This window comes from Taudactylus pleione, unplaced genomic scaffold, assembly GCF_031769625.1.
Source record: "Taudactylus pleione unplaced genomic scaffold, aTauple2 ptg000094l, whole genome shotgun sequence".
NCBI classification, from domain to species: Eukaryota; Metazoa; Chordata; class Amphibia; order Anura; family Myobatrachidae; genus Taudactylus; species Taudactylus pleione.
The window spans coordinates 838,699-866,680 of NW_028284496.1; positions in this window are offsets into that span (position 1 = coordinate 838,699).

Sequence of the window (27,982 nt, forward strand, 5' to 3'; positions counted from 1 at the left end):
CCATTTGCATCCGTGAGATCCATCCGAATCAGAATGAGGCCCATGGACTGAGGAAGATCCTACAATTCAGCCTGAACATCTTAGTAACCTCAGAGATGGATTCCAGAGACAACCTTGCTTTAAGGGACACAGGGCCTGATTCAGACCCGGACGGTATCTGCAGTCCGTTCGCAATTGCCGATGGTTGCTAATCTGCGCATGCATCGCAGTGCGCATGCGCGAACTACACTGTGCGATCACAGACCCCTCGCTCGCCCAGCAAAACCAGCCCACCAGAATGAGTGACAGGAGAGGCCATTTGTGGGTGGTGACAGGGGCAGGCCAGTAAAAACGGGGGGTTGGAGATGCGAACGCAGGCGTGCCCGAGTGTTTCAACGCCGTTTTAGAGGCGTGCATTAGAGGCGTGTTTTCCTCGTAATGCTTGAGGTAAAAAAAAGCTACCACAAGCACTGCGTTCACATCCGATAGTGGTCGATGTACCAATGTTTTCATAAACTTCCAGGAGATGACGTGGGGCAGTGGGTATCTCTGCATTCGCTAAGGGGAGTCTGCATACACAAAGCGAACGCTCGTACAGGTAAGATGGGCGTGCTTATGCCTTGGTGAGCGATCGCTCCCTGCCGCGTCACTTTCAAAAATTTGCATACGCATCATGCGAGCGTACGCTCATAGCGACCGGGTCTGAATCAGGCCCACAGGTCGATTGGTTGACAATAAAAAAAAAGTAAATGTTCGAAATGTCGACACCACAATGTCGACACGTTCTGAATGTCAACAGAAAAAAGGCTGACATGGTCATTAGGTCGGCCATCATTGTGTAGACGTGTATTTAGGTTGACAGCCTTAAATGACACAGTTTTGACACAGTCAAAATGTCGACATTGAACATGTCAACACTAAAATGCCCCAATTTTCTATAGCAAACAAACTGGGAATGCCAATCATTTCACCAACGCTGGCATTTCAATGTTTTGTCCCATTCTATAGCCGTCATACTAATACAGCAAGCTCTATTATCACGCCAGTAAGAGCCATGGGCTTAATCCAGAGGCGGTCGGATTTGCAGAGCCGCACTCAACAGACTGCGCAATTCTATCTCAGATGCTAATGCAGAAGAAGGTGTCAGACACCTCCTTGTTGCATTTGTGATCCCAGCACGGCAACCGACGTCGCAGGCTGGGTTCGCCACCACAAGCACCGCGACTAGTTGCTTCTTTGGTCAGGCTACGGGGGCTGAAGCTTTCTGCTGCCTGACCGGGTGCTGGTCACTTAAGAGACCAGGAATCTGCGTTCACCGCCGCAGGTCCTGGCCTTGTTCCTCCTGGAAAATGGGGGTGATGCCCCCGTTTCCAGGAATAGGGACAAGGCCTTGCCCCCAGAGCGAGATCGCAGAACCCTGAGCATCGGAGATGTACGTAAATCACCAGATTAACGCACATCTGTAAATCAGGCCCCATCCCTTTAACTCTTATAGTATATTTACCCCCTATGCTTGAAATGTACTTACGTTAGTCACAAAAATGATTCATGTCATGATCCTTCATGAAACCAAACAAATAAGACCAATCCCACTCTCTGCTGGATACCAGCTGCATGGCAATGTGCCCTACCAAACAAAAAGACAATTGCTGTGGACACTTGTCCTTACTATGACGAATCTGTAACGTCTAGCAAGATGACAGAATGAGGCATTAGTTGTTCATATTTTGATCAAAATATTTAAACGCCAAGGGTCCTCCTTCCTGCAAATCTTCTACTGACATAATGCGCCCAACAACTCTGAAATGCTGTTAAAATTAAATGCACTCAGCTCTCAAGCATGGAGGGTGACATGTAACCGCGGCTTTGTAAGGAACTCCCAAAAGACCTTATGTAGGCTGGATGGACAGCAGACAGGACAACAAGCAGTAGTAGGAAACAAAACAGAAGAGCTGATAAAACTGTGCTGCCCAACTTATTCCTACAGCCCAGTATATGTCGAAATATCATCGCTCAGATTTCTTATCCACTACTGAGATCAGACTCACTGTTTTGTTTCTAGCACTGTTCTCTTTTAAAAAGATTAAACCTAGTAACGGCTGATGTTTGCCCAGTGTATGTGATCATTAACCATAACAATATAAACACTTCAAACTTATCTAAGAATAAAGACACGGAGACAGTAATGCATTTAAAAAAAGGTCAGCTATTTATTTAAGAAAGTTTATTTATTTATTTAAATATTGTATGGTGGCTGGAAGGACGGCACTTACACAGAGCAGCCCAACAATGCTAACTCAACAACAAAACACAGCATTGCGGGCGTATATCCCCCTGTGGATGTCAAAACCTGCACATGAGTATTAATCATAGACCTTCTACCAAACACAGGGCCTGATTCAGAGCCGCTCGTAAGCGGCTGCTCGTTCGCTCTGAGTGATGTTCGCACATCTGCGCATGCGTATGGGTTGTAATACGCATGCGCGAACCAGTCAGTGCGGTCAGAAATCGTGTGCTCACAAAATAGCGAATGCCTGCTAATTTGAGTGACAGGATGAGGCGTTTGTGGGTGGTAACAGGGGAAAGTGCTTGAAAACGGGGAGTGGAGATCCGAACGCAGGCGTGCCAAACGGTCAAAACGGGCGTTTTAAGGGTGTGCATAATTAACAAAGCAGCGTCATTGACCACGTCACTTGGTTGTCTTTTAGTCTGAACTGCTCGCATGATTGCGGTAGGAAAATGCTACCACAAGAATAGCGAGCAGTTCATACGCCGTTCGATGTACTCGATTAATCTACTAAATAGCGGAGATGACGTATGATACGAGCGGCCATGGGGCGTTTTTTTTCAAAAAAGCGAGCGCATGTTTCGTTCGCTCGTCCAGACATAGAGGCGTCAACAGACCGCAAAGAGCGAGCGCTTAATTTAAATATCCGGCCCCTTTTTCAGAACGACCGTCCGCAAATAGCGTTTGGCTCTGAATCAGACCCAGAATACCATCCTTAGATGGCTGTACTGCCCCCGTAGAGGTGGTACAGTACTTCTCAATACTTAATAGAAGGTAAGCACACCCAATGCACACACACTACACCCGGGCTGATGATAAGCCATACTTCTCGCCAAAGCAAGGATCTACCTCAGAGAACCGCAGCCCGCCACCATACACACTAGACCACCTGACCTATACCAACAAACAAACTTCCCACAAACAAGACCAAACCGGCCTCCGTCAAATGCACCCCATCAGGCCTATAGAGATGTTTATCACGGTACCATATTAAAGGATGTTGAATTACAGAACCTCCCTGAAACAGCATAAATTTCCCTACAGCAGCATTGATCTTTTTACGAGCCTCGTCCAAAGCTTTAGGAGAACGAGCGCCACACCACTGCTGCCTAAGGATGATGCAGGACCAAATCACCTTACAGAAAGGCCAAGCACCCATAATGAGGAGGAGGTCTGACACTATGTCAAGCCTTAAATCAAGGGCAATACTGGAACCAATGTCGCTCCCACCGAAATGTACTACCAGCACTTTGGGGACACCAAATTGCCGCACTGCGGCTATCAATCTTAGCTTAAGAGACTCCCAACGTAGACCCCTAAAACCTAACCAGCGAATCCTCGCGGACCCAGGCCATAACAGTTGGTCCTTGGCATGGGAGGCCCTAGCAGCCCAAAACACAAATGAGTGGCCCACGATCCAAACATCCCTAACATCAAATATCAGACCTATAATGGACAGGGAAGGAATATAAAAGAAAAATTAGTAATTTAAAATAGAGTAACAGGAGAGAAACAGACGGGAACATAACACAAATTGTTTTAGCAGCCATGAGAAACTGATTATAACTAGATTCTAAACTAAGCAGCAATTAATGTTTAGTTTGAATAGACTAATCAAAAATAACAAACTTTAAACTTATAAAATTAAATTTACATGAATTTATATTTTATAACCATTTTAATTTTGGCTGCCTAATAAAACATTGAGCAAACAAAGTTTAAGTTTAAGTTTTGAATCTAAATTAGCATTGGACAACAGTAGAGAACGATAAGGAAAAAACCAGGGAGGGAAGAAGAGGGGGGGGGGGGGCGGGGTGGAGACAGGAAAAAACAAAATAACTCGGCGAGAGGTAAACCAAAAACCTGCTGAGGGACTGTGTGTGAGGCCGAATTAGTCCGTCTAGTCAGGTAAAATAAAATCCCTCAAGACCCCAACTTGTTAAAAACAACAAGTGGCAAGTATTACCCGAGTAGGATGGACAGGGGAGACATAACAAGACAAACGACAAACATAACGAACAAGAGAACAACATGAGCGAACACATGAGACATAGGCAGACATAACATCAAGAGAAAACGCAACAGTGGCCACCGGCCTAACATAACGCTTATAGCAAGCCGATTTCCAACGCCCCAGAGCCATGATCTGCAGAACTGACAAGCCAGCCACGGCGGCAGAAGTAGCTGCGCCAATTCTAAATGAATGGGTACCGAAATCCCCAGGGGAAAGGCCAATGTGAAGCAAACAGCGTCTAAAAATTAATTGGAACGGATATTTAGTAAGAGGCGAACCATCAGCATGAAGCAACCATTCGCCGCCAAGTACAGGCTGTAACGCCATGTAAAGCTTTGCCAGATGTACTGGGCAAACACGGTCATCCATGCAGGCCTTTAGGGAGACCCAACGGCCGCGACCCATTTGATCAGTTTTAGAACACCGTATTTTGCACAACAAAGCCCCCTCCCCAATACTGACATCAGAACGGGACATGGGCGAAACCGCTAGTCTAGAAGGGGCAACTAGTTCCGAAATTCGGAAGGCACCATGAAATGCCATCGAAAATGCTAAACAAAAAAGATTAGCCTCAAAAGGAGAAATCACCACATTAGGAACCGCAGCTAGCAACTTAATCAATAGGGGAATATCAATCGGTCTTCGCTTATCGACTGGCCGAGGTGAGGCACGAGCCCAACCCTTAAGGGCCTTGAAAACTGCAAAGCTCTTCGTAAGGTCCGGGCACCCTTTCAGTCTCGAAAAGAAAGAAATGCCCTCCAGCATGCGCGAAACTACCAGACCAGAGAAATACAGGCTCCAAACAAAAGAAAGCATTGAGCAATGCGTGCTCTCACCTTGGCTTCCGCGATGATATAGGTAGCTTTCCCAATCGGACCAAGCCTTCTGATAGGCCCGCAACATAGTTGGGGCAAGGGATTGCTCAGCTAGGCCCTCAATGCCGGCTCAATGACCTGCCAAACATAGGGGGGGGGCAAGGCTCACCAACTAAACAAGCCTCCGGAGCAAACGACCTAAACCGATCCCACTGAAAACGGGAGAGCGCATCAGCAATGTTATTGTCCGAGCCCGAAATGTGAATTACCTTGAAGAAGATGTTACATTGTAAACAACGCAGCACTAGCTGCGCGAGCAAGCGCAAAGCCGGCAAGGAAGAGGCGCGCTGTCCATTAACGGTGTGAACAACGCCTAGGCTGTCACATCTAAAAACAATACTCCTATCGCGCAAATCAGGAGCCCAAAGTTCCAGCGCCACCATAATGGGAAACAATTCCAGGAGGATTAGGTCTTTAGTTAAACCCCTGGAAAACCACTCCGCAGGCCAGGGGGCAGCGCACCATGACCCTCGGAGGTAACACCCAAAACCCGACGAGCCGGCAGCGTCAGTGAACAACTGTAACTGATAGCTGGGAACCGGAGGAGACAACCACAAGAGAACACCATTAAAGTCGGCTAAAAAAGAGAGCCAAATAGATAGATCCCTTTTTATTTCAGCAGAGAGCCGAATAAAATGGTGTGCCCTGCGAACACCTGCGGTGGCTCGCTGTAGCTTTCTAGAAAATACCCTACCCATGGGGATCACCCGGCACGAGAAATTGAGCAAACCCAGGAGAGATTGCGCTTGCCGCAGTGTCACCTTACCCGCAGCCAGGCAATCCTGAATGGCATGTTTTAAGTTGAGAATTTTCTCAGCTGGAAGTCTGCAGCAGCCATCCGAGGTATCGATTTCGATGCCCAAATAGGACAGCCGGGAGACCGGGCCCAAGGTTTAATCGATGGCAATAGGAACTCCAAAAAAGGAAAAAAGGGCCTGAATGGACTCTAACAAAAAACTACAACGTGGGGAATCAGCAGGGCCGACGCACAGAAAGTCGTCCAGGTAATGGGCCACGCCCTGCCCCCCGGTACCGGCCTCGACACATCAATGCAGAAAGGTGTTGAACCTTTCGAAATAGGCACAGGACACGGAACACCCCATAGGCAAGCACTTGTCTATGTAGTATCCGTCGTCCAAGCGAAAACCCATGTACCTGAACGAGTCCGGGTGCAGGGGCAACAAGCGAAAAGCCAATTCAACATCCACCTTACCCATCAATGCGCCGGGTCCGTGAGCCCTGACTAGCTCAAGTGCCTCATCAAAAGACTGATAAGACACCGAGCAAAGCTCCTGCGGAATGGCATCATTAACTGAATGGCGAGACGGGCAAGACAGATGCTGGATGAGCCTAAAAGCACCCGGCGTCTTCTTAGGGACCACCCCAACGGGGGACAACACCAAGTCTGCTATAGGTGGCACGAGAAAAGGACCAATGATGCGACCAAGCCGCACCTAATTAAGGACTTTGGGGGTCATTCAGACCCGGTCGTTAGCGCTGATGCGCTCGGACCGGGTCGATGGCCCCCCCACAGAGCATGCACACGACGGCGATGGCGCTGTCGTGCGCATGCATGAGGTCCGCTATGACCGACAGCGCCGGTCGTAGCGGGTCTCGATCCAAAGGGGGCGAGCTGTCGATGTTGATTGACAGCTCGCGCCGTTTGGAAGGCGGGCCAGGGGGGTGGCAGCCCAAATGGAGGCATTCCCACTAGTGATGTCAGTGGAGAGCTTCCGGCTCTGACAGAGCCAGAAGCTCTCCGGGGCTTACGACAAGTGAGACCCTACCCTAGGGTCTCGTCGTAAGCCCCGATGGTCGCGATGGTCTCTGACCATCGCGACCATCACCCGAGCGGTCGTTAGAGCTGTGGGTGTTAACCCACAGCCTAATGACCGCAACAGAGGCGGGCGGTCAGGATGCAAGTGGCCGCCCAGTTTCAGAGCGACCGCTTGCATCCTCCGTCCGCCTCTGAATGAGGTCCTTTGTCCCTAACTATGGGCCTGATTCAGACCCACTCGCGAGCGGCTGTCCGCTCACAAGTGGGTCGATGTTCTGGACTGAGCATGCGCACGACGGAGGGAGCTCCGTCGTGCGCATGCGCCAGACGCGACGAGCGAAGGAAAGTCCTTCGCTCGTTGTGTCCGATCAAAGGGGGCGTGCTGTCAATGTTGATTGACAGCACGCCCCTTTTGGTAGGCGTGCCGGGGGCATGCCTCCCTGATGGGGGTGTTCCCACGGGAACGCCTCCCGTCACAAGCCGGCCCACTGACATCACTAGTGATGTCAGTGGGAGTGATTTTGGCTCTGATAGAGCCAAAATCACTCCGGAGCTTGCGGTTGAAAACCTCAACCGCAGGCTCCGGCTCGCAATTTCGATGGTCGCGATGGTCTCGACCATCGCGGCCATCAAAATGCACGCTCGTATAGCCTGTGGGTGGTGACCCACAGCTATACGAGCGTCCAGAAGGACGCTCCATTTTCATGGAGGCCAGCCCTCATTCAGAGCGTGCGCTCTGCTCAGAGCGTATGGCTCTGAATGAGGGCCTATGTGCGGCAGCTCTATTGCAGATCGAAGGTTCCGCGGCGAACCCGCAGGCACAACTGATGCTACCGGCAAACGAAAACCAAGCTTAAAACCTTCACTCAAAAACTGCGCCGCAACTGCGTCAGCGTACCATGTGAGCAATTTAGCTATGGCATCAAGGTTAATAGGGGAGAAAGCTTTAACTATCAGGCCCGGGGCCGGCAGGCTTTCTGGGAGCCGGGGAAGCAAGAGGTTTTGAGCAGCCAGAAGCTGGGTGGGCATCGCTGCATTTGCTACACAGGTGGCGAAAACGACACCGCTGGCCAAACGAACACTGAGTTGAGTTAAATGCGAAGCACTTACCCTTACTATGGTTGGATGGGCCCGGCCGGCTAGTGCCGAATTTTCTTTGTGGGCTAACCGCAGCCGGGGAAGATTTGGGTCCCTGTGTGACGTCGAGCCAGACCTCGACATCCTTGCACCCAAAATCAATAATGTGCAGCCGGTCCTGCTTACGACGAAATTCTTCGTCGTAAACGCGCCATGCAGCCCCTCAGCCGGACCTTTGCATATTATGTATAAGGTGAAAGCACCGAATGATATTGGGGTGTTCTGCAGGGCGGGTTTCCAAATAGCATGCCGAGAAGACAAATATAATGGCCTGCCAATTAGAATAAGTCTGGAAAGCTTCCAAACCAATACCGCCCTTACGCTTAGCGGCTCGCAACTCCTTGCGCATGTTATCTGTAAGGGATAATACATCCACATAACGTCCCTTCCTTATCCTGTCTTTAATGCACGGGCGGAGGCCCCGCAGAACCGCGGTGTTAGCGCAACGTACAACCCCTGCGTCAGCACTGTCATCAGGCGCCTTGTCATCACGCGGGGCGTGGCGATTATGCCGAGGCTTATGCAAGCGCCTGTCGGCCTCAATCCTAGCGAACTTAGCTGCACGCTTGCGCGCCTTGCGAGCTTTCTGGGAGGGGCTATTGTCACTGGAGTCATCAGATGTAGAATAACTTACGTCGCTAAACGTAGAATAAGAGCTAGATGAACACTCACCAACCGTCCCCGCTGTGGGATCAGCACGGCTACCGGATTGATGAGAACCAGAAGCCGCCTCGTCGCCAGCATCCCATGAGGGGTCAACGGAACCTGCAAGAGATGTAGAAAGGCCATCCGGGGCCAGGGAAGGTTGTGGGACCCCAACTGCCAGAGGCCCACCAGGAGGACCCACCCCTGAAATGCCGTCAGGCATGCGGACATCTGAAGCATCATTCATCCGCTTCAGCGCAGCTTGTGACGTGGATGCAACAGCCGGGGGAGCGACCGGGGTGCTTGGCGCTGCTTGCCCATTAGTAGGCAGGATGGCCACAAACATTGGGGCCAAGGTGGTGGCCATATTAACAAAAAGCCCCATTATAGCATTGGGCTCAAAGGCAGGGGACACATGTTGGCCAGCTGACAGCAGAGGGGAGGGAGCCACCATGCCAGCAACAGTAGGCAGTGGGCCAGGGACAGTGGCATACACAGGAGGCCCAGCATGCATAGATGCTGCCCCAGGCATTACAGGAGGGGCTGCATCGCTAGAAACCATAAGCCCCGCCCCCCACCGAGTCCTAACATGGCGGGCGCTCACAGGGGAGGCAGCATCATCCGCGCTACCTCCGCGAGCAGCCAGGGAACGTCCCGCAGCACGTCCGGAGACAACAGGTGAGGAGGCACTGCTCCTACTCACAGAGCGCCGGGTCCGGCGCCGGGCAACACGCGCACTCCGCGCGCGGCTATGTGAGCCCCACGATGCACGCCGTCCGGCGGGAGCAGTCGCAGGGCCCACCAATGATACAGTGGTGTCCGATCCAGCAGCCGCTGGAGCGGGAGAGAAACGGGCAGGGGGATGAGTGGAGCGGCGCGGGCGGTCCATGGTGCAGCTAAGTCACAGCACTCGTGACACAGGGAGGCTAACACAGGCGCAGGGACACAGGGAGAGAAGATCAGATAGATGAGATATAGAGAAGAGAGGGACAGAGAGAGACTTAGAGGAAAAATAGGAAGAAAGACTTCAGCAAGGTGAAAGTGGAATAGAATAAAAGTATGTTTGTGTGCACAGTACCTGACCCAAACGATACAGGAAAGAGGCCTCAGGCTTGTAAGCCTGGCCTTAAATAAGCTCTGTCCCTACTCCTCCCACTAAGGATTTAATAGGTTGACACCCATTTGTGCTCAGTAATCGTGCACTTGTATGTTGGAAACGATCAGCGATGCGCACTCCCGCTGGTCGTTTCCGACATTGTACATTGCCTGAACATGCAGCACAACCTGACGACCTCGTCAGGTTGCTGCATGTCAGGGAATGGGGGAGAGAGCCCGGCGCTGAATTATATCATTAATGATATCGTTCAGCGGCTGTGCTCAATATCATGAACGACATTGAGCACAGCCTGCCGGGGACACACTACACAATATCGCTCAGGGAGCATATCGTGTAGTGTGTACGCACCATAAGGGCTTATTTACTAAAGTGAGAGTTTTTAGAAGTGGAGATGTTGCCCATAGCAACCAATCAGATTCTAGCCATTATCTTCTAGAAAGTGCTAGTTAAATGTTGAGTAGAATCTGATTGGTTGCTATGGGCAACAACTCCACTTCTAAAAACTCTCACTTTAGTAAATATACCCCTACAAGTCCATAATTATAGAGGTGGTGGTCTATCAATTGAACCAAGTACCTTTAACATGCATGGGTTGACACAGTGGCATCACTCAACCTGGTGACAGGATGTAGTTATGTCACAATCCTGACCGCGGAACGTCAGCAAAGGAGTTATGACAGGCTTCAAGATACCGACGCCTGATATAATAATCCCGACGCCGGAATACAGAACGGCGCCATCCCGATCGTCGCGGACCGGGTAAGTATTTACCTAGCCCGGGGATAAGGGTGGGGTTAGGTTTAGGGCACCCTGGGGGGACTTAGGGTTAGCCACCCCCCTGGGGAGGATTAAGCTAGGGGAAGGGGAATAGGGTTAGACACTAGGGGGGGAGGTTAGGGTTAGGCACCCCCAGGAGATTTAGGTTTAGGCTGCGGGGACGGGGGGTTAGGTTTATCACTAACGGGGGAGGTTAGGGTTAGGCACTAGGAGTGGAGGTTAGGGTTAGGCACCCCTAAAGGAGGGTTAGGGGGGAGAGGGGAGGGTTAGGGTTACTTACCTCCACTTTCAGGATTCTGTCCTGCCGGTTTTTCCTTGTCGGGATTTGAAAGATTTAAAGAGCCGCCGGTAATTAAATCCCATTCCCTTGGTCATACCCGGTGCTGACCCATTAGAGAAGTTAGTAGTGTGAGTGTCAAAGCCGCGTGTCGGCAAAAAGGGGGCGTGGCCTCGCAGGTAGGGGCATGACATCGCGGCCCGAACCCCCGTTTTAGTCACACCGGGAGTCCGGAGTTGCGGACTTCCCAAGAGACTAGTCTGTGTGAAGTGCCGGCTCCCTCACTGGGTCAGGAGCCGAGTGCTGCGTGTAATGCTACAGTGCAGCCTCCAATTCCTGTCACTGAGGGGGAGTCAGCACTTTGGTGTTACCGGGTGCGGCCCGCATCCCCTGCACCCCCCTTATGACGCTACTGGGTTAATAAAATATGGGGCCTGGTGCTTTACCTGTCTTAATCTTGTTTATGCATAACCGCCTCTATTACTTTCTTAGATAAGTAAAAGTCAATGGCGTGCATAGGGCACAGGGCCTGATTCAGAGCCGCTCGCAAAAAGCGAGCGCTCGCTCTTAATCAGGGCGGCCGCATGCTTTTTATTGTTCAGCCTCCTGGCCGCTCGCTAAGCTGTGGGTGACCACCCACAGCTTTAGCGAGCGGCCAGATGATGGTCGCGACCATCGGGGCTTGCGACGAGACCCTTGTGGTAGGGTCTCGTCCACCGCAAGCCCCAGTGAACTTCCTGCTCTAATAGAGCCGGAAGCTCACCACTGACATCACTCATGATGTCAGTGGGGCCGCCCCCAAACGGTAGGCGTTCCTTCAGGAACGCCTCCGTTTGGCCAGCCACCCCCCCTGACACGCCTACCAAACGGGGCGAGCTGTCGATCAACATCGACAGCCGCCCCTTTTGGATGCGAGTGCCAGAGCGAGTGATTGCTCACTCAGGGGGTTGCGTACGCATAGTGCGCACGCCGCGCGTACGCACTGCCCGGCCATCGACCCGCTTACGAGCGCGTAGCGCTAGCGAGCGGGTCTGAATCAGGCCCACAGTCCTATTTTATGGTACTTCTCCTTTAGTCTCACTGTGAAAATATGCTAATGACTGCAATCGCAATGCCGTCGCAGTCTAACATAAGGATGCCCACTTCCCCTTACTCACATCCATAATATATTCCATGTCTGCAAAGCCATCGGTAACGTCGAGTACCACCGGAGCCTCACCTTACTCAGGAATTGCTAACCTCATCACACGCAGTGAAAGCCCAGGCTGCCTATGGCATCGCAGTAGCTATTTTATGTCACCAAACCCAAACGCTCACTTGCTATCAATCACTCAGTGGTGGGTCTGCGTAGTAACTGCAATCGCAGTCCGATGGCACTGGAGCTTGCACGCACGTGCACTGCGATGCATGCGCAGAACGCACCAATAGGCCGATTGCGTGCGTAATCACAGTTGCGATCTATAATGAATCGGGCCCTAAGAGTGCTTGTTTTTTGAGCGCCTGAAATATGATGGATTAATGCATTAATGGATCAATGGATTACGCGGCAGAGTTAACACGCTGAAATCACGGTTGTTTTCTCTTGCATGTCAGGGGGCTGCGAGAATAAACAAATGGTATAAAAGTGCAGAAAATACAGGTTGCTATGCAGAAAGGGTTGGGTAGGGTATGGGAAGGCCTATAGATGTCACAGCTGAGCAAGAAGATCGTAATAATGATAATTATAATTAGGGGTGAGCGGGTTCGGATTTCTGAAATCCGAACCCCCCCGAGCCACCCGATCCGAGTCCGATCCGAATCAGGCTCGACTTTTCCCGCCTGACTCGGATCTGAAATCGAGGCAAAACGTCATCATCCCGCCTTCCGAGTCTCGCGGGTTTTGGATCCTATATAAGGTACCCGCGTCGGCGCCATTTTCTCACTCGGCTGTGGACAGTGAAGAGGGAGGGTGGGAGTTAGGGCTGGCTGGGCTGTGTAGTGTAGTGTAGTGTAGTGCAGAGTAGTGTTGTGCTGTGCTGTGCTGCGCTGTGCTGTGCTGCTGTTGTCCACTACTTCAAAGTCCATAGGGGCTGGCTGTGTTGTGCGGTGCTGCTGTTGTTAATAGGGGCTGTGCCCACTACTTCAAAGTCCATAGGGGCTGGCTGGACTGTGTTGTGCAGTCAGTTCTCCATAGGGGCTGTGTCCACTCCAAAGTCCTGTGCAGTGTCCCAGTCCTAAAGGGGTGCTGTAGTGTTGTCCAGGGGGTGCTCTGTCCATCAGGGGTGCTCCCCCCAAGTGCTAAAAAAATAATATATTTTCTGTGTTTGTGAATTGTGTGCGCAGTAGCCGCACGTGCATCAACAAAGTAGTGCCAAGCGTGCGCCTGTGTCATAAGTAAAGGGCCGGCTGGCTTGACCGTTAAGGGTGCTGTAACCCCCGAAAGTACACTCCAGTCCAAACCAAAAAAAAATTATTTTCTGTGTTTGTGAATTGTGTGCACAGTAGCCGCACGTACATCAACAAAGTAGTGCCAAGCGTGCGCCTGTGTCATAAGTAAAGGGCCGGCTGGCTTGACCGTTAAGGGTGCTGTAACCCCCGAAAGTACACTCCAGTCCAAACCAAAAAAAAAATTATTTTCTGTGTTTGTGAATTGTGTGCGCAGTAGCCGCACGTGCATCAACAAAGTAGTGCCAAGCGTGCGCCTGTGTCATAAGTAAAGGGCCGGCTGGCTTGACCGTTAAAGGGTGCTGTAACCCCCAAAGTACACTCCAGTCCAAACCAAAAAAAAAATTATTTTCTGTGTTTGTGAATTGTGTGCGCAGTAGCCGCATGTGCATCAACAAAGTAGTGCCAAGCGTGCGCCTGTGTCATAAGTAAAGGGCTGGCTGGCTTGACCGTTAAAGGGTGCTGTAACCCCCAAAGTACACTCCAGTCCAAACCAAAAAAAAAATTATTTTCTGTGTTTGTGAATTGTGTGCGCAGAAGCCGCATGTGATCAACAAAGTAGTGCCAAGCGTGCGCCTGTGTCATAAGTAAAGGGCTGGCTGGCTTGACCGTTAAAGGGTGCTGTAACCCCCAAAGTACACTCCAGTCCAAACCAAAAAAAAAATTATTTTCTGTGTTTGTGAATTGTGTGCGCAGTAGCCGCACGTGCATCAACAAAGTAGTGCCAAGCGTGCGCCAGTGTCATAAGTAAAGGGCCGGCTGGCTTGACCGTTAAAGGGTGCTGTAACCCCCGAAAGTACACTCCAGTCCAAACCAAAAAAAATATTATTTTCTGTGTTTGTGAATTGTGTGCGCAGTAGCCGCACGTGCATCAACAAAGTAGTGCCAAGCGTGCGCCTGTGTCATAAGTAAAGGGCCGGCTGGCTTGACCGTTAAAGGGTGCTGTAACCCCCAAAGTACACTCCAGTCCAAACCAAAAAAAAAATTATTTTCTGTGTTTGTGAATTGTGTGCGCAGTAGCCGCACGTGCATCAACAAAGTAGTGCCAAGTGTGCGCCTGTGTCATAAGTAAAGGGCCGGCTGGCTTGACCGTTAAAGGGTGCTGTAACCCCCGAAAGTACAGTCCAGTCCAAACCAAAAAAAAAATTATTTTCTGTGTTTGTGAATTGTGTGCGCAGTAGCCACACGTGCATCAACAAAGTAGTGCCAAGCGTGCGCCTGTGTCATAAGTAAAGGGCCGGCTGGCTTGACCGTTAAAGGGTGCTGTAACCCCCGAAAGTACAGTCCAGTCCAAACCAAAAAAAATATTATTTTCTGTGTTTGTGAATTGTGTGCGCAGTAGCCGCACGTGCATCAACAAAGTAGTGCCAAGCGTGCGCCTGTGTCATAAGTAAAGGGCCGGCTGGCTTGACCATTAAAGGGTGCTGTAACCCCCAAAGTACACTCCAGTCCAAACCAAAAAAAAAATTATTTTCTGTGTTTGTGAATTGTGTGCGCAGTAGCCGCACGTGCATCAACAAAGTAGTGCCAAGCGTGCGCCTGTGTCATAAGTAAAGGGCCAGCTGGCTAGACCGTTAAAGGGTGCTGTAACCCCTGAAAGTACACTCCAGTCCAAACCAAAAAAAAAATTATTTTCTGTGTTTGTGAATTGTGTGCGCAGTAGCCGCACGTGCATCAACAAAGTAGTGCCAAGCGTGCGCCTGTGTCATAAGTAAAGGGCCGGCTGGCTTGACCGTTAAAGGGTTCTGTAACCCCCAAAGTACACTCCAAACCAAAAAAATATATATTTTCTGTGTTTGTGACTTGTGTGCACTGTGGCTGCACGTGCATCAACAAAGGAGCAGCGCCAAGCGTGCGCCTGTGTCCCATAAGTAAAGAGCCGGCTGGCTCATTTCTTAAAGGGTGGTGTAACCCACAAAGTGCACTACTCTCCAGCAAAAATAAAAAAATATTTTCTGTGTTTGTGTGCGCTTTAGCCGCACGTATATATATCAATATAATATAAATGGAGGACCAAACTTTCTCCGATAAAAATAAAATAGGGAAAGATCAAGAACCACTTCCTCCTAGTGCTGTTGCTGCTGCTGGGAGTTGTTCATCATCCCAGAGAGGAAGTAGGAACATCACTACTTTTACTAAACAATTGACCCTCCAACAGTCCCTAGCGATGAGGATGAAGTACGACAGCAGTCATCCTGAAGCAAAACGTATAACTGAGGCCTTGACTGCTATGTTGGTGTTAGACGTGCGTCCGGTATCCGACATTAGTGCAGTGGGATTTAGACAATTGATGGAGGTAGTGTCTCCTCGGTTCCAAATCCCGTCTAGATTCCACCTGCATCCTCAAAGCAGCAGCGACAAGCATGCGTCTGTCTGTTAAAGGGTGGTGACACCCTCAAAGTGTGCTACACAAACAATTAAAATATTGTTCTTCTTTTTTCTGTCTTTGTGAATTGTGTGGGCTGTAGCCGCACCTGCATCCTTAAAGCAGCAGCGACAAGCGTGCGTCTGTCTGTTAAAGGGTGGTGTAACTCTCAAAGTGCTCCAAAAAATAAAAAACTATTTTTTTAATGTGTTTGTGACTTGTGTGCGATGTAGCCGCACTTGCATCCTCAAAGCAGCAGCGACAAGCGTGCGTCTGTCTGTTAAAGGGTGGTGACACCCTCAAAGTGTGCTACACAAACAATAAAAATATTCTTCTTCTTTTTTCTGTCTTTGTGAATTGTGTGGGCTGTAGCCGCACCTGCATCCTTAAAGCAGCAGCGACAAGCGTGCGTCTGTCTGTTAAAGGGTGGTGACACCCTCAAAGTGTGCTACACAAACAATTAAAATATTGTTCTTTTTTCTGTCTTTGTGAATTGTGTGGGCTGTAGCCGCACCTGCATCCTTAAAGCAGCAGCGACAAGCGTGCGTCTGTCTGTTAAAGGGTGGTGACACCCTCAAAGTGTGCTACACAAACAATAAAAATATTCTTCTTCTTTTTTCTGTCTATGTGAATTGTGTGGGCTGTAGCCGCACCTGCATCCTTAAAGCAGCAGCGACAAGCGTGCGTCTGTCTGTTAAAGGGTGGTGACACGCTCAAAGTGTTCTACACAAGCAATTAAAATATTGTTCTTTTTTTTCGGTCTTTGTGAAATGTGTGGGCTGTAGCCGCACTTGCATCCTTAAAGCAGCAGCGACAAGCGTGCGTCTGTCTGTTAAAGGGTGGTGTAACTCTCAAAGTGCTCCAAAAAATAAAAAACTATTTTTTTAATGTGTTTGTGACTTGTGTGCGATGTAGCCGCACTTGCATCCTCAAAGCAGCAGCGACAAGCGTGCGTCTGTCTGTTAAAGGGTGGTGACACCCTCAAAGTGTGCTACACAAACAATAAAAATATTCTTCTTTTTTCTGTCTTTGTGAATTGTGTGGGCTGTAGCCGCACCTGCATCCTTAAAGCAGCAGTGACAAGCGTGCGTCTGTCTGTTAAAGGGTGGTGACACCCTCAAAGTGTGCTACACAAACAATTAAAATATTGTTCTTTTTTTTTCGGTCTTTGTGAAATGTGTGGGCTGTAGCCGCACCTGCATCCTTAAAGCAGCAGCGACAAGCGTGCGTCTGTCTGTTAAAGGGTGGTGACACCCTCAAAGTGTGCTACACAAACAATTAAAATATTGTTCTTTTTTTTCGGTCTTTGTGAAATGTGTGGGCTGTAGCCGCACCTGCATCCTTAAAGCAGCAGCGACAAGCGTGCGTCTGTCTGTTAAAGGGTGGTGACACCCTCAAAGTGTGCTACACAAACAATAAAAATATTCTTCTTCTTTTTTCTGTCTTTGTGAATTGTGTGGGCTGTAGCCGCACCTGCATCCTTAAAGCAGCAGTGACAAGCGTGCGTCTGTCTGTTAAAGGGTGGTGACACCCTCAAAGTGTGCTACACAAACAATTAAAATATTGCTCTTCTTTTTTCTGTCTATGTGAATTGTGTGGGCTGTAGCCGCACCTGCATCCTTAAAGCAGCAGCGACAAGCGTGCGTCTGTCTGTTAAAGGGTGGTGACACCTCAAAGTGTTCTACACAAACAATTAAAATATTGTTCTTTTTTTTCGGTCTTTGTGAAATGTGTGGGCTGTAGCCGCACCTGCATCCTTAAAGCAGCAGCGACAAGCGTGCGTCTGTCTGTTAAAGGGTGGTGTAACTCTCAAAGTGCTCCAAAAAATAAAAAACTATTTTTTTAATGTGTTTGTGACTTGTGTGCGATGTAGCCGCACTTGCATCCTCAAAGCAGCAGCGACAAGCGTGCGTCTGATTGTTAAAGGGTGGTGACACCCTCAAAGTGTGCTATACAAACAATAAAAATATTCTTCTTTTTCTGTCTTTGTGAATTGTGTGGGCTGTAGCCGCACCTGCATCCTTAAAGCAGCAGCGACAAGCGTGCGTCTGTCTGTTAAAGGGTGGTGACACCCTCAAAGTGTGCTACACAAACAATTAAAATATTGTTCTTTTTTTTCGGTCTTTGTGAAATGTGTGGGCTGTAGCCGCACCTGCATCCTTAAAGCAGCAGCGACAAGCGTGCGTCTGTCTGTTAAAGGGTGGTGACACCCTCAAAGTGTGCTACACAAACAATAAAAATATTCTTCTTTTTTCTGTCTTTGTGAATTGTGTGGGCTGTAGCCGCACTTGCATCCTCAAAGCAGCAGCGACAAGCGTGCGTCTGTCTGTTAAAAGGTGGTGTAACCCTCAAAGTGTGCTCCACAAACAATAAAAATATTCTTTTTTTTTTTCTGTCTTTGTGAATTGTGTGGGCTGTAGCCGCACTTGAATCCTCAAAGCAGCAGCGACAAGCGTGCGTCTGTCTGTTAAAGGATTACATCGGTGACAGCATCCAAGTAGGCATGTCAGACAGTCCATACCTGTACTGGCAGGAAAAAGAAGCAATTTGGAGGTCCCTGTACAAACTGGCTCTATTTTACCTGAGTTGCCCCCCCTCCAGTGTGTACTCCGAAAGAGTGTTTAGTGCAGCCGGGAACCTTGTCAGCGAAAGGCGTAGGAGGTTGCTTCCACAAAATGTGGAGAAGATGATGTTCATAAAATGAATTATCAACTCTTCCAGGGAGACCAGCCTCCAGAACGTACAGAGGGACCTGTGGTTCCAGCAGGGACGAATTAATACTCTGTGAGGATGAGGATGTACACACTGAAGAGGGCGAGGAATCGGTGGATGAGGAGGATGAGGATGACATCTTGCCTCCGTAGAGCCAGTTTGTGCAGGGACAGATAAATTGCCAGCTTGTTTTGTGGGGGCCCAAACGAACCAATCATTTCAGCCACAGTTGTGTGGCAGACCCTGGCAATGAAATGATTGGTTTGTTAAAGTGTGCATGTCCTGTTTATACAACATAAGGGTGGGTGGGAGGGCCCAAGGACAATTCCATCTTGCACCTCTTTTTTTTCTTTGCATTATGTACAGTTTGGGGCCTAGTTTTTCAATGCCATCCTGTCTGCCACTGCAGTTTCACGCCTAGATGGGTCACGTGTTTGTGCCGCCCACTCGTGTCGCTTAGCATAGTCATCCAGCTACCTCGGTGCAACCTTTTGGACATAAAAACACTATTGTGAGGTGTGAGGTATTCAGAATAGACTGGAAATGAGTGGAAATTAAGGTTATTGAGGTTAATAATAGCATAGGAGCAGAAAAACCTACAAATTCTGTGATTTTAGCTGTTTTTATGCTTTTTTTCAAAAAAATACAGATCCAAAACACAAAACCCAGAACCCAAAACACGGAAGGGTGGTTTTGGCAAAACCAATCCAGATCCAAAACACGAAGAAAGATCCAGATCCAAAACCAAAACACAAAACACGAAAAGTGGCCGGTGCACACCCCTAATTATGATATGTTCTTTTTCTTTCATCACGGGAATTCCTCTGTAATTACTGCTCAGGACACAAGTCAAACAGGTACAAGTATATTAAGATATTAGTTTACCACAGACTGGAGGTGGCTGGTACTGTAGAATGGTGCTGCTGGGGGCGTGTTGCACAGGACTAGGGGCATTTGCTATGTGCAGGGGCAGCTGTGGAATGTTCCCTCTCACCTATAACAAAATACTGTCTAGTAGGGAGATAAGTAGTGTGAGCAGGGGTTGGGAGATCCTGCCGAACAGGTTTGCGGCCAGTCACTGTATTTATTTCTTCTCCTCACTTCTTCAGCCCATCATCTTGTAAAGAAGTCTGCATTCTGACAGGTGACAGGTATGTTAATGTATAAAAACCCTTGAGGGGAGGAGGTTTTTGAGCTGCCAATGGGGGTAGAGGACAGGTTTGCTGATGTAACTAATCATATTTTCCTTTTATTTATTTTTTAGGAATCTCTTTCTTGGATGATCCATCTCAGACGTCCTGAAAACATTACTATTTGCAAACATGTTTTTTTCTAAATTAAAAAAAAAAAATGTTCTGTTTAATCGACTTGGGTAAAAGTCACAGTTGACGACTTTTTGGCACCTACGTCGGCACTGCGGTGGGTGGGGCTCGCCAGAGGTGGGAGGGTCTTGGAGCGGCGATGGACAGGGCTCGGCGGAGGTGTGAGGGTCTGGGGGCGTGACGATGCAATCACCTAATTGTAGCCCCGCCCCCAGCTATGCAATCCTGAAATTTCCAGCATTGTGGAATAGGGGGGGGAGGGCGGAGCCACGGTGACATGATCCAATGAGAATCACGTCATCGGCCGTCTGTGCCGCCCTCTTCACAGGGGAAGTGGGCAGTCGCGGCCAGATAGCCCCAGCCCCCGGGAGACTTGTACACCTTTCCGATATTCAGGAGCCTCCCGGCCATTCCTGGATGGTGAAGAGATCGCATTAACAATCGCTTCACTACTAACACATCGCAGGGTCAGGCTCCTATCAGAGTACATAAAAAAGCAGATGGGACTAATGCGTGTGCGAACAGGGAAGGGTACACAGACTACTGTACATGTAAAGTGTATGCAGGCCCTTCTAATATTGACAGTGCCGTTTGTGGGTGGTGAGGGGAGGTGGTTGGGCGAACGCAGGCGTGCCTGTGCTTTGGAACGCCGTTATTGGGGCATGCATAATTAAGGCACTGCGTCGGCATACGCAGCCAGACGACTCAATTCACGCAGGAAGTGGACAAAATTCTGCTCCAGGTCTGGACATCCTCTATTGTGCGCCTGGGTCTAATGGTTCTCGATGTTACCGATGTTTGCGCTATCCTGCGTACTGATTGAGCATTGAGTAAAGGGAGATGGGCGGCACTATGTATTGCTGGGCGTCTGCATCCTTGTGCTGTGGATGCCGTGCATATGTACTAATTAGCATTATACTCGCAGCGGCCGGTCCGTGCGATCTCTCACACCCGTCCCTTGCCGATTCAGGCCCTGAGTCTATAATTGCAAATAAGCTTACTGAACCTATATATACTCCATTAAACATGACTTATTTCTGCAACCCCCTCGGCAATGAGACCTGGGCGCCCACACTAGACAGATATCATAACTTTCAAACATAGGCCCTGATTCAGAGGCGCTCGCTATTTGCGAGCGCTCGCTCTGAATCAGGGTGGGCCGGGTTTTTTTTTACCCCGGCCTCCAGGCCGCTCGCTAAGCTGTGGGTGACCACCCACAACTTTAGCGGGCAGCCTGGCGATGGTGGCGATTATGGCAACCACTGGGTTTGCGACGAGACCCTTGTGGTAGGGTGTCATCCACCGCAAGCCCCAGTGAACTTCCTGCTCTAATAGAGCAGGAAGTACACTACTGACATCACGTGTGATGTCAGTAGGGCCGCCCACAAACGGCAGGCGTTCCTTCGGGAACGCCTCCGTTTGTGCAGCCACCCCCCCGACCCGCCTACAAAACGGGGGCGAGCTGTCGATCAACATCGACAGCCGCCCTGTCTTGTAACGAGCCCCGGAACGAGTGATTTCCTCACTCGCTCCAGGGCTCGCGCGTGCGCACTGCACGTCCATCGTCTCCCTTGCGAGCGCTATGTGCTCACGAGCGGGTCTGAATCAGGCCCATTGTTTGGTAACCAGCTAAGGGCTGTGTTTAGTAAAAAGTGCAAAAATAGTTAGAAATATATACTGCTTGTTTTAGCGGCATTTCTCCAAACTATTTTTGCGCTATTTGATTAAAAAAAGATGCTGGGACAGATCTTGCGCTAAAGGCTTGTAACAGCGAAGTTCCTGGAGATCAGCCTCACTTAGGGCCTGATTCAGACTTGGGAATAGAGAGAGATATCTCTCTCTCAACTGATCATCTTGGTGAAACCATGCTGCACTGCAGGTGGGGCAGATTTAAAATGTGCAGAGAGATTTAGATTTGGGAGGAGTGTTTCCAAACTGACATTTAAATTGTAGAGTAATAATACAGCTGTGCAGTATTTGTAGGCTACATGCAAAAGCAGCCAGTATTTACCCCACATGTACAAAAATGCATGTATTTACACCCCTTGCATTGCAATATGGTTTGTTCAGGTTCACAGTTGAGATTGATATCTCACTCTATGCCCAACTCTGAATCAGGCCCTTAATCTTTCTCCAATGCACATGCACCACCTGCTGCAGCATTACTTCCTATGGTGCTGGCTGGCTACGGCTCCAGCTTCCCTGCCCAGCATAGATGTATGCCGGGAGGCTGCTGCCACTGCTGTGAGGAGATTCTGGAGTGGCAGTTGGCCATGTGCTACATTCTACACATATAAAGTGCTGTAGTTCTAGGCAGGTATGGAAAAAATGCTGCTCAGTAAGAATGCTTTCGAAAACAGAAGTGTAAATAGTTTATTTTTATCAGTTAACAAAATGCAAAGGGAATGAACAGAAGAGAAATCGAAATCAAATAAATATTTGGTGTGACCACCCTTTGCTTTCAAAACAGCATCAATTCTTCTGTGTACACTTGCACACAGTTTATGAATGAGCTCGGCAGGGTGGTTGCTGCAAACATCTTGGAGAACTAACCACAGATCTTCTGTGAATGTAGGCTTGCTCAAATCCTTCTCTCTTCATGTAATGCCAGACAGACTCGATGATGTTAAGGTCAAGGCTCTGTGGGGGCCATATCATCACTTCCAGAACTCCTTGTTCTTCTTTATGCTGAAGATAGTTCTAATGACATTGACTGTATGTTTGGGGTTGTTGTTGTCCTGCTGCAGAATAAATTTAGAGTCAATCAGACGCCTCCCTGATGGTATTGCATGGTGGATAAGTACCTGCCTGTATTTCGCAGCATTGAGGACACCATTAATCCTGACCAAATCCCCAACTTCAATTGCGTAAAATGCAGCCCCAAGGAACCTCCACCATGCTTCACTGTTGCCTGCAGACACTCATTATTGTAAAACTTTTGCACAGTTTTGTATATAGGCTTACCATACTATCCCTTTAAACCAGGACACTCTATTAGGTTAAGGGATGCCATCTTTTGGAGGTAAACACCAGCACTTCTCATGCAGCAGCCAATCAAAAGCACACCAGTCTAGTGCCATGGCACAAGTAACTGCAGCTAGTTTTATTTGGCAGCATAAAATAAATAAAGCATAAAAATAAAATATAGCCTAACTAACATAAAGTTAGAACTCCGGTTGGAAGGACCTAATATACAACTCACAACGTTTAGTTCAACATCTACATTTAACAAAACCAGTGTCTCTCAGCAGATCTCCAGCCTATTTTCCTCAGGCAGTGAGAGACTGATCAAAGAAACTGATACACCTTTTATCAGCCTCTCACAGGTGGTCTAACAATTAAGATTGCACATTACCTGGTGATTACCACACAGAAGTTAAGAACCTGGGATATATATACTTCCTATCAATTACTTCCCCAGTTTCTATATATAACATATGAAGAGGTGCGGCACTCCTGGATCCCTGAATAATAACTGACCACAGCGGCATAACTTGCTGCAACATTTCAATATCTTTATTACTCCACACTGTCTTTGGGAGTAGAATGAATAAAACAACTTGCTCACCTAAATGCCATCACACCCCCTTTTAACGCTGGCGTCCTTGCACGGGACCGCCCTCCTGGCCGGTGGCTCAGCTCAGTGCTCATTGCTGAGAGTAGTGACTCATCATAATGTCCTGCTAGCTTGTTAGCGTACTAATATAGGTCCTCAGTTTAATTATATATGGTACATACGGTTTCTGCACAGCACTGGTATCATAATAATCAATATCTATAGTGCAGAATAAATACACTCAGAATAACCCCTATTTATAGTCTTCTATTAAATATTGGTCAGATAAAGCAACCCAGGCCTAAGTGGTCATTCAGACCCCTAGGTGATAAAGTTCCTAAACTGTAAGTCCATTATGTTTCACACTATAGAAATAGTTTAGACCGATCTCCCCTTCGGACAAGGGGTAGGATATGGTCTATTATTCTATAGGGGTCAATCCAATTAGGTGCAAGGTGTGAGATGCGAGTTGCTGTTTTCTCTGTGAATTCTCATTGCAGATTAATTTTGCAATTCAATTAGCAACTCGCATTGAACCCGTCAGAGTAAACTCGCATGTTTCTTCTTATCACCTCCCTGAAGGTGAGAGTTGGTAGGGAAAATCTTTATTTCAAAGTTAAAATGCAGGCACACAGTGCAGAACCCCTTGGATATCCCCCTTAATGACTAATTAGGCAGTTGGAAGTTTCCAATTAGCTTAATTAGTCCAATAATTACATGTCTTTTTTGCGGGGTTAAAAAATGACCTCTAATTACCCCAATATCACCTATTCTGTTGCTTTATGTACCACAAATTTAATTAGAGTATTTATTTTTTAAAAAAAATTGTCTTTTATATATTTTTTTTATTTATTTAGTCACCTCAAAGTACCCAAATGCATCTTTTTTCCTACTTTGTTTTGCATTTTTTGTTTTTTGTTCGTATAAAAGTAAATGAAAAAAGTTTGCTTTTAATCATTTTTAATGTCTACTAACTGTCTTCTGTAAGATTCTGCAAACAAAAACAACAGTTTTTTGGGGTCCAGGAAGGTCACCCCACTTTTTAATGCACTGCTCTCACTTCGCATTCGGCTGACAATTCGCAACCCCCGGCCGTCAGTACCGCAAATAGGCATTTTTAACTGGATTGGAGAATTTTCGGGTGCGTGCATTTGTTCGAAGTCAGTGAGTTTCATGAAGCAAACTCACAAGTCGCACCTAGATTGACCCCTCTATTTGAGGGTTATTAGGCTACATGCTGTCTCAGGAAAATGCCTGGCCACAGGCTGATCACTATAAAGGGCAGCCCGTATTGACGATCTGTGGCCGTACGCTCTTTAAATGATCTGTCAGTTTTTTTCAATATATGACAGTCCACACGGGCAAATAATTTGGTAGACTGTGAATTTGCTATTACACATCAGGTGATGATGAATATAGTGTGTCTCGCCAGACAATGGGTGACAATAAGAATCACCGCTAATGAGATAATGGCATATGGTACATGTTTTTTCTTAGACAAAAAAATGTTCTTAGACAAAAAATGTCTAGATGGGAAATAATTCATATTAGCTACACCTGTTTTGACTAGTACAGTATGTCACATGTTTATAGCATGACGTGAACCTGGTGTCAGCTAATTTGAGATCACTATGTGACTTCAAAATAGGACATAGTTGTTTAGATTGTCTATTAACAATAGTACTGAACTGGTTACATTTAGTAACCCAAGGCAAGCTGCATTTTTCTCAAGCAAGGTCATACGATCAATTTTAAGGTCCTTCTGTTTAGTTTGTTCTAAGATAATAGGATTGAAACCTCTCTCTACAAATGTATTAATCGCTATACTCATGTATTGATCACAATATTCATCTGTTTCGACGTTTCTGTGAAATCCCTATAGACACTGTAAGTCTCGTGCTAAGCAATTGGGATTAAGGGAGAGACATTTTCAATGCTTTGGGATAGCACATATGTACCATATAGACAATAAAGTATTTCTATCGGCCTCTTTTGAATACACAGATGTTTGAGAATTTTCTAATTCTAAGTTTACTAATGGAGTTACATTGTTATTTTCAATAGGGGAGATAAATGAATGTTTGGAACCCCTCCAAAATAGCAACAAGCCATCTACAAAACATGTGTTAAAAATAATATTACACAATACTTCAGGGTCTGAGAAAAATGTATCCTGTTCAACTTCCAGCATGAAAACATTTGCATAAGATGGGGCCACACTGGACCCCATCGCACATCCAATTAAGTTTTGTATCCAGCAGCTCCAAGGTGAATCCCAGATGAGGACCCTCATATAATGGGTGCTTCTTATGAAAACGTCGTACCTCGGACATCCCTTGGGCAGGGGAAAAGATGACTATAGACATGGATGGTACACATGAAAAAATCTTCTGGAAGTTGCGGTAATTGCTGTCATTTCTTCAGGAAAGACGCAGCATCAAGTACAAATTGTGGGTGGCTCTGAAAGCAGGGCTGAAAGAGGTTATCTAGATATACTGAGATGGGCTGAAATAATGACCCTCCCTGGCCGATATGATAGGGTGATCAGGGGGATCAATCAAGTTTTTGTGAATTTTGGGTGTGGTATATAGAAGTGGCGTTATAGGATATTGTGGTATGAGGGTTTCTTGTAATTTGTCAGAAATGACACCAGAGTCCACAGCACGTAGAAGTAAATTACACATTTCCTATTTAAATCCCAATGTAGAATCTTTTGGTAGCAATCGATAGAGGTGTCCCTCAGCTGTTTAGTCTTTTCAGCCTCATAGATAGTAAGGTCCTGAGTTACTGCTGCTCCTCTTTTGTCTGCTGGTCTAAATATAATCTGCTCATTACGTTTCTAGTAGCTGCAGCTATCACGTAATGAGACACGTCAGACACTATAGTTAGACCAGCACTGCCTGCAGCGACTATCACCTAATGGCAACATTATAATTAGATCAGCAGACAAAGGAGCTACTCTCTCTTTCACCGTGCGGATTGTTTTGCTGACATAAATCAGTTTACACGGACAAAGTATCAAATAGATACATGCCAACTTTCTGGCTGACCCCTCCGGGAGGGGGCAGCCAGGTCCACGCTGCAGGGGCCATGGCAGTGGCAATGGTGGGCAGTGCAGGGGGGTGGCGGTGCGATTGCTTTAAAATACAGAGATATCCGGCATTGTAAAGCAGGGGGCGGGGCTACAATGATGCGATTCAGCGTGAGTCACGTCATTGGCCCCTTCCGGACCACCCACTTTTGCCAGGTTAGAAAGTGTGTGTGGGGGGGGGGGTGCGGTGGGAAGTGGGAGGGTGTGAACTGGCAGGTGGTTGGGAATGCCACCCAATCCTTGAGAATTCTCTGGCAGGTGGTTGGGAATGCCACCCAATTTTCGGGCGCCTTCTGACCATTGCAGGAGAGTCGGCAAGTGTGATCAAATACATAACATGTTTGCTGTCACATGTCAGACGATATTTGATTATATATTTGACCCCTGTAGAAGGATGGCAGAAAATTCCACCTTGTTCTATAAATCGACAGTTTACACAGCCTGAGCATTTGTATGGGATGTAGTGGATTTACCTACAATCGGGATGAAGGCTGTTGAAAACCCGGCGCCAGGATCCCAACCCGCAGCCAGAACACCGGCACCAAAATCCCAACATCATTTGAGATGCCGGAATCCTGACAGCCGGCTTCCCAATCGTAAGTATAGCGGGCTGGGTTAGCTGTTAGCCATGGGGGGAGGGAGGGTTAGGTTTAAGCACCACAGGGGAGGTTAGGGTTAGGCACCACTGGGGTGGTTAGGCACTAAGGGGAGAGGGTTAGGTTTAGGCACTAAGGGGAAGGTTTAAGTTTAGGCACTAACCGAGAGGGTTAGGGTGCGGGTTAGGGAAAGTTAGGATGCAGGAAGAGAGGGTTAGGGGTGAAGGAGGAAGGGTTAGGATACTTACGGAGCCCCTGTTGGGATTCTGAGCATCGGGATGCCGATGTCTGTATTTTGACAGCCGGCATCCCGACTGCCAGTCTCCTATACCCAACACATTTATATAATCCATTATGCAGTGTTAGCCAGTTGCTGATGACCCTTGGACTAATGCCTGAGTATGTATTCTGGTTCTTTATATCGGAACTCTGCTTGCAACAGAACATGGGCTCTTGCTGACAACTGGGGCCCACTACAGGATCAGTGCTAATAATATGCCAGTATAACTCTCTGATGGATGAGATGAAGTAAGAGGTAGAAAAAAGTATTCTGTCATCATTTTTCTTTCAGGTCAATAATTCATTTCTGTCAAGCTGCAGACATCTCTGGACAGCTTCATTGACCTCTTTAGCATTGTACCCTCTGTCAAAGACATTTTGGCCCATGTTTTTAAGGGCATCAGGGAGATCATATTTATCTGAGGGTCTCTCTCACCTCTGCGCAGTAACTGCGAGTATGACAGCCCATTTTTCAGCATCTGCAGGTGAAAGCTACTGGCCGAGCCATTAGCAAAGTATTTTTGTCCTTTGATTTTTTTCAAATATTGGTCATGAATGAGTCATTCCTAATGGAAATGGCCAGATCCACAAAAACTTGATGGTGGTTGGATGGCTGGTCGATGTAAACCTACTAGAGCTTGGAATATAATTTAGGGCCTGGATAAAGCAATTCATTTTGGCAGCACCCCCAGAAGAAATCAGTCATCTATAAAACGTACATGAAAAGCAATATTTTTGGAGAATGACAATTT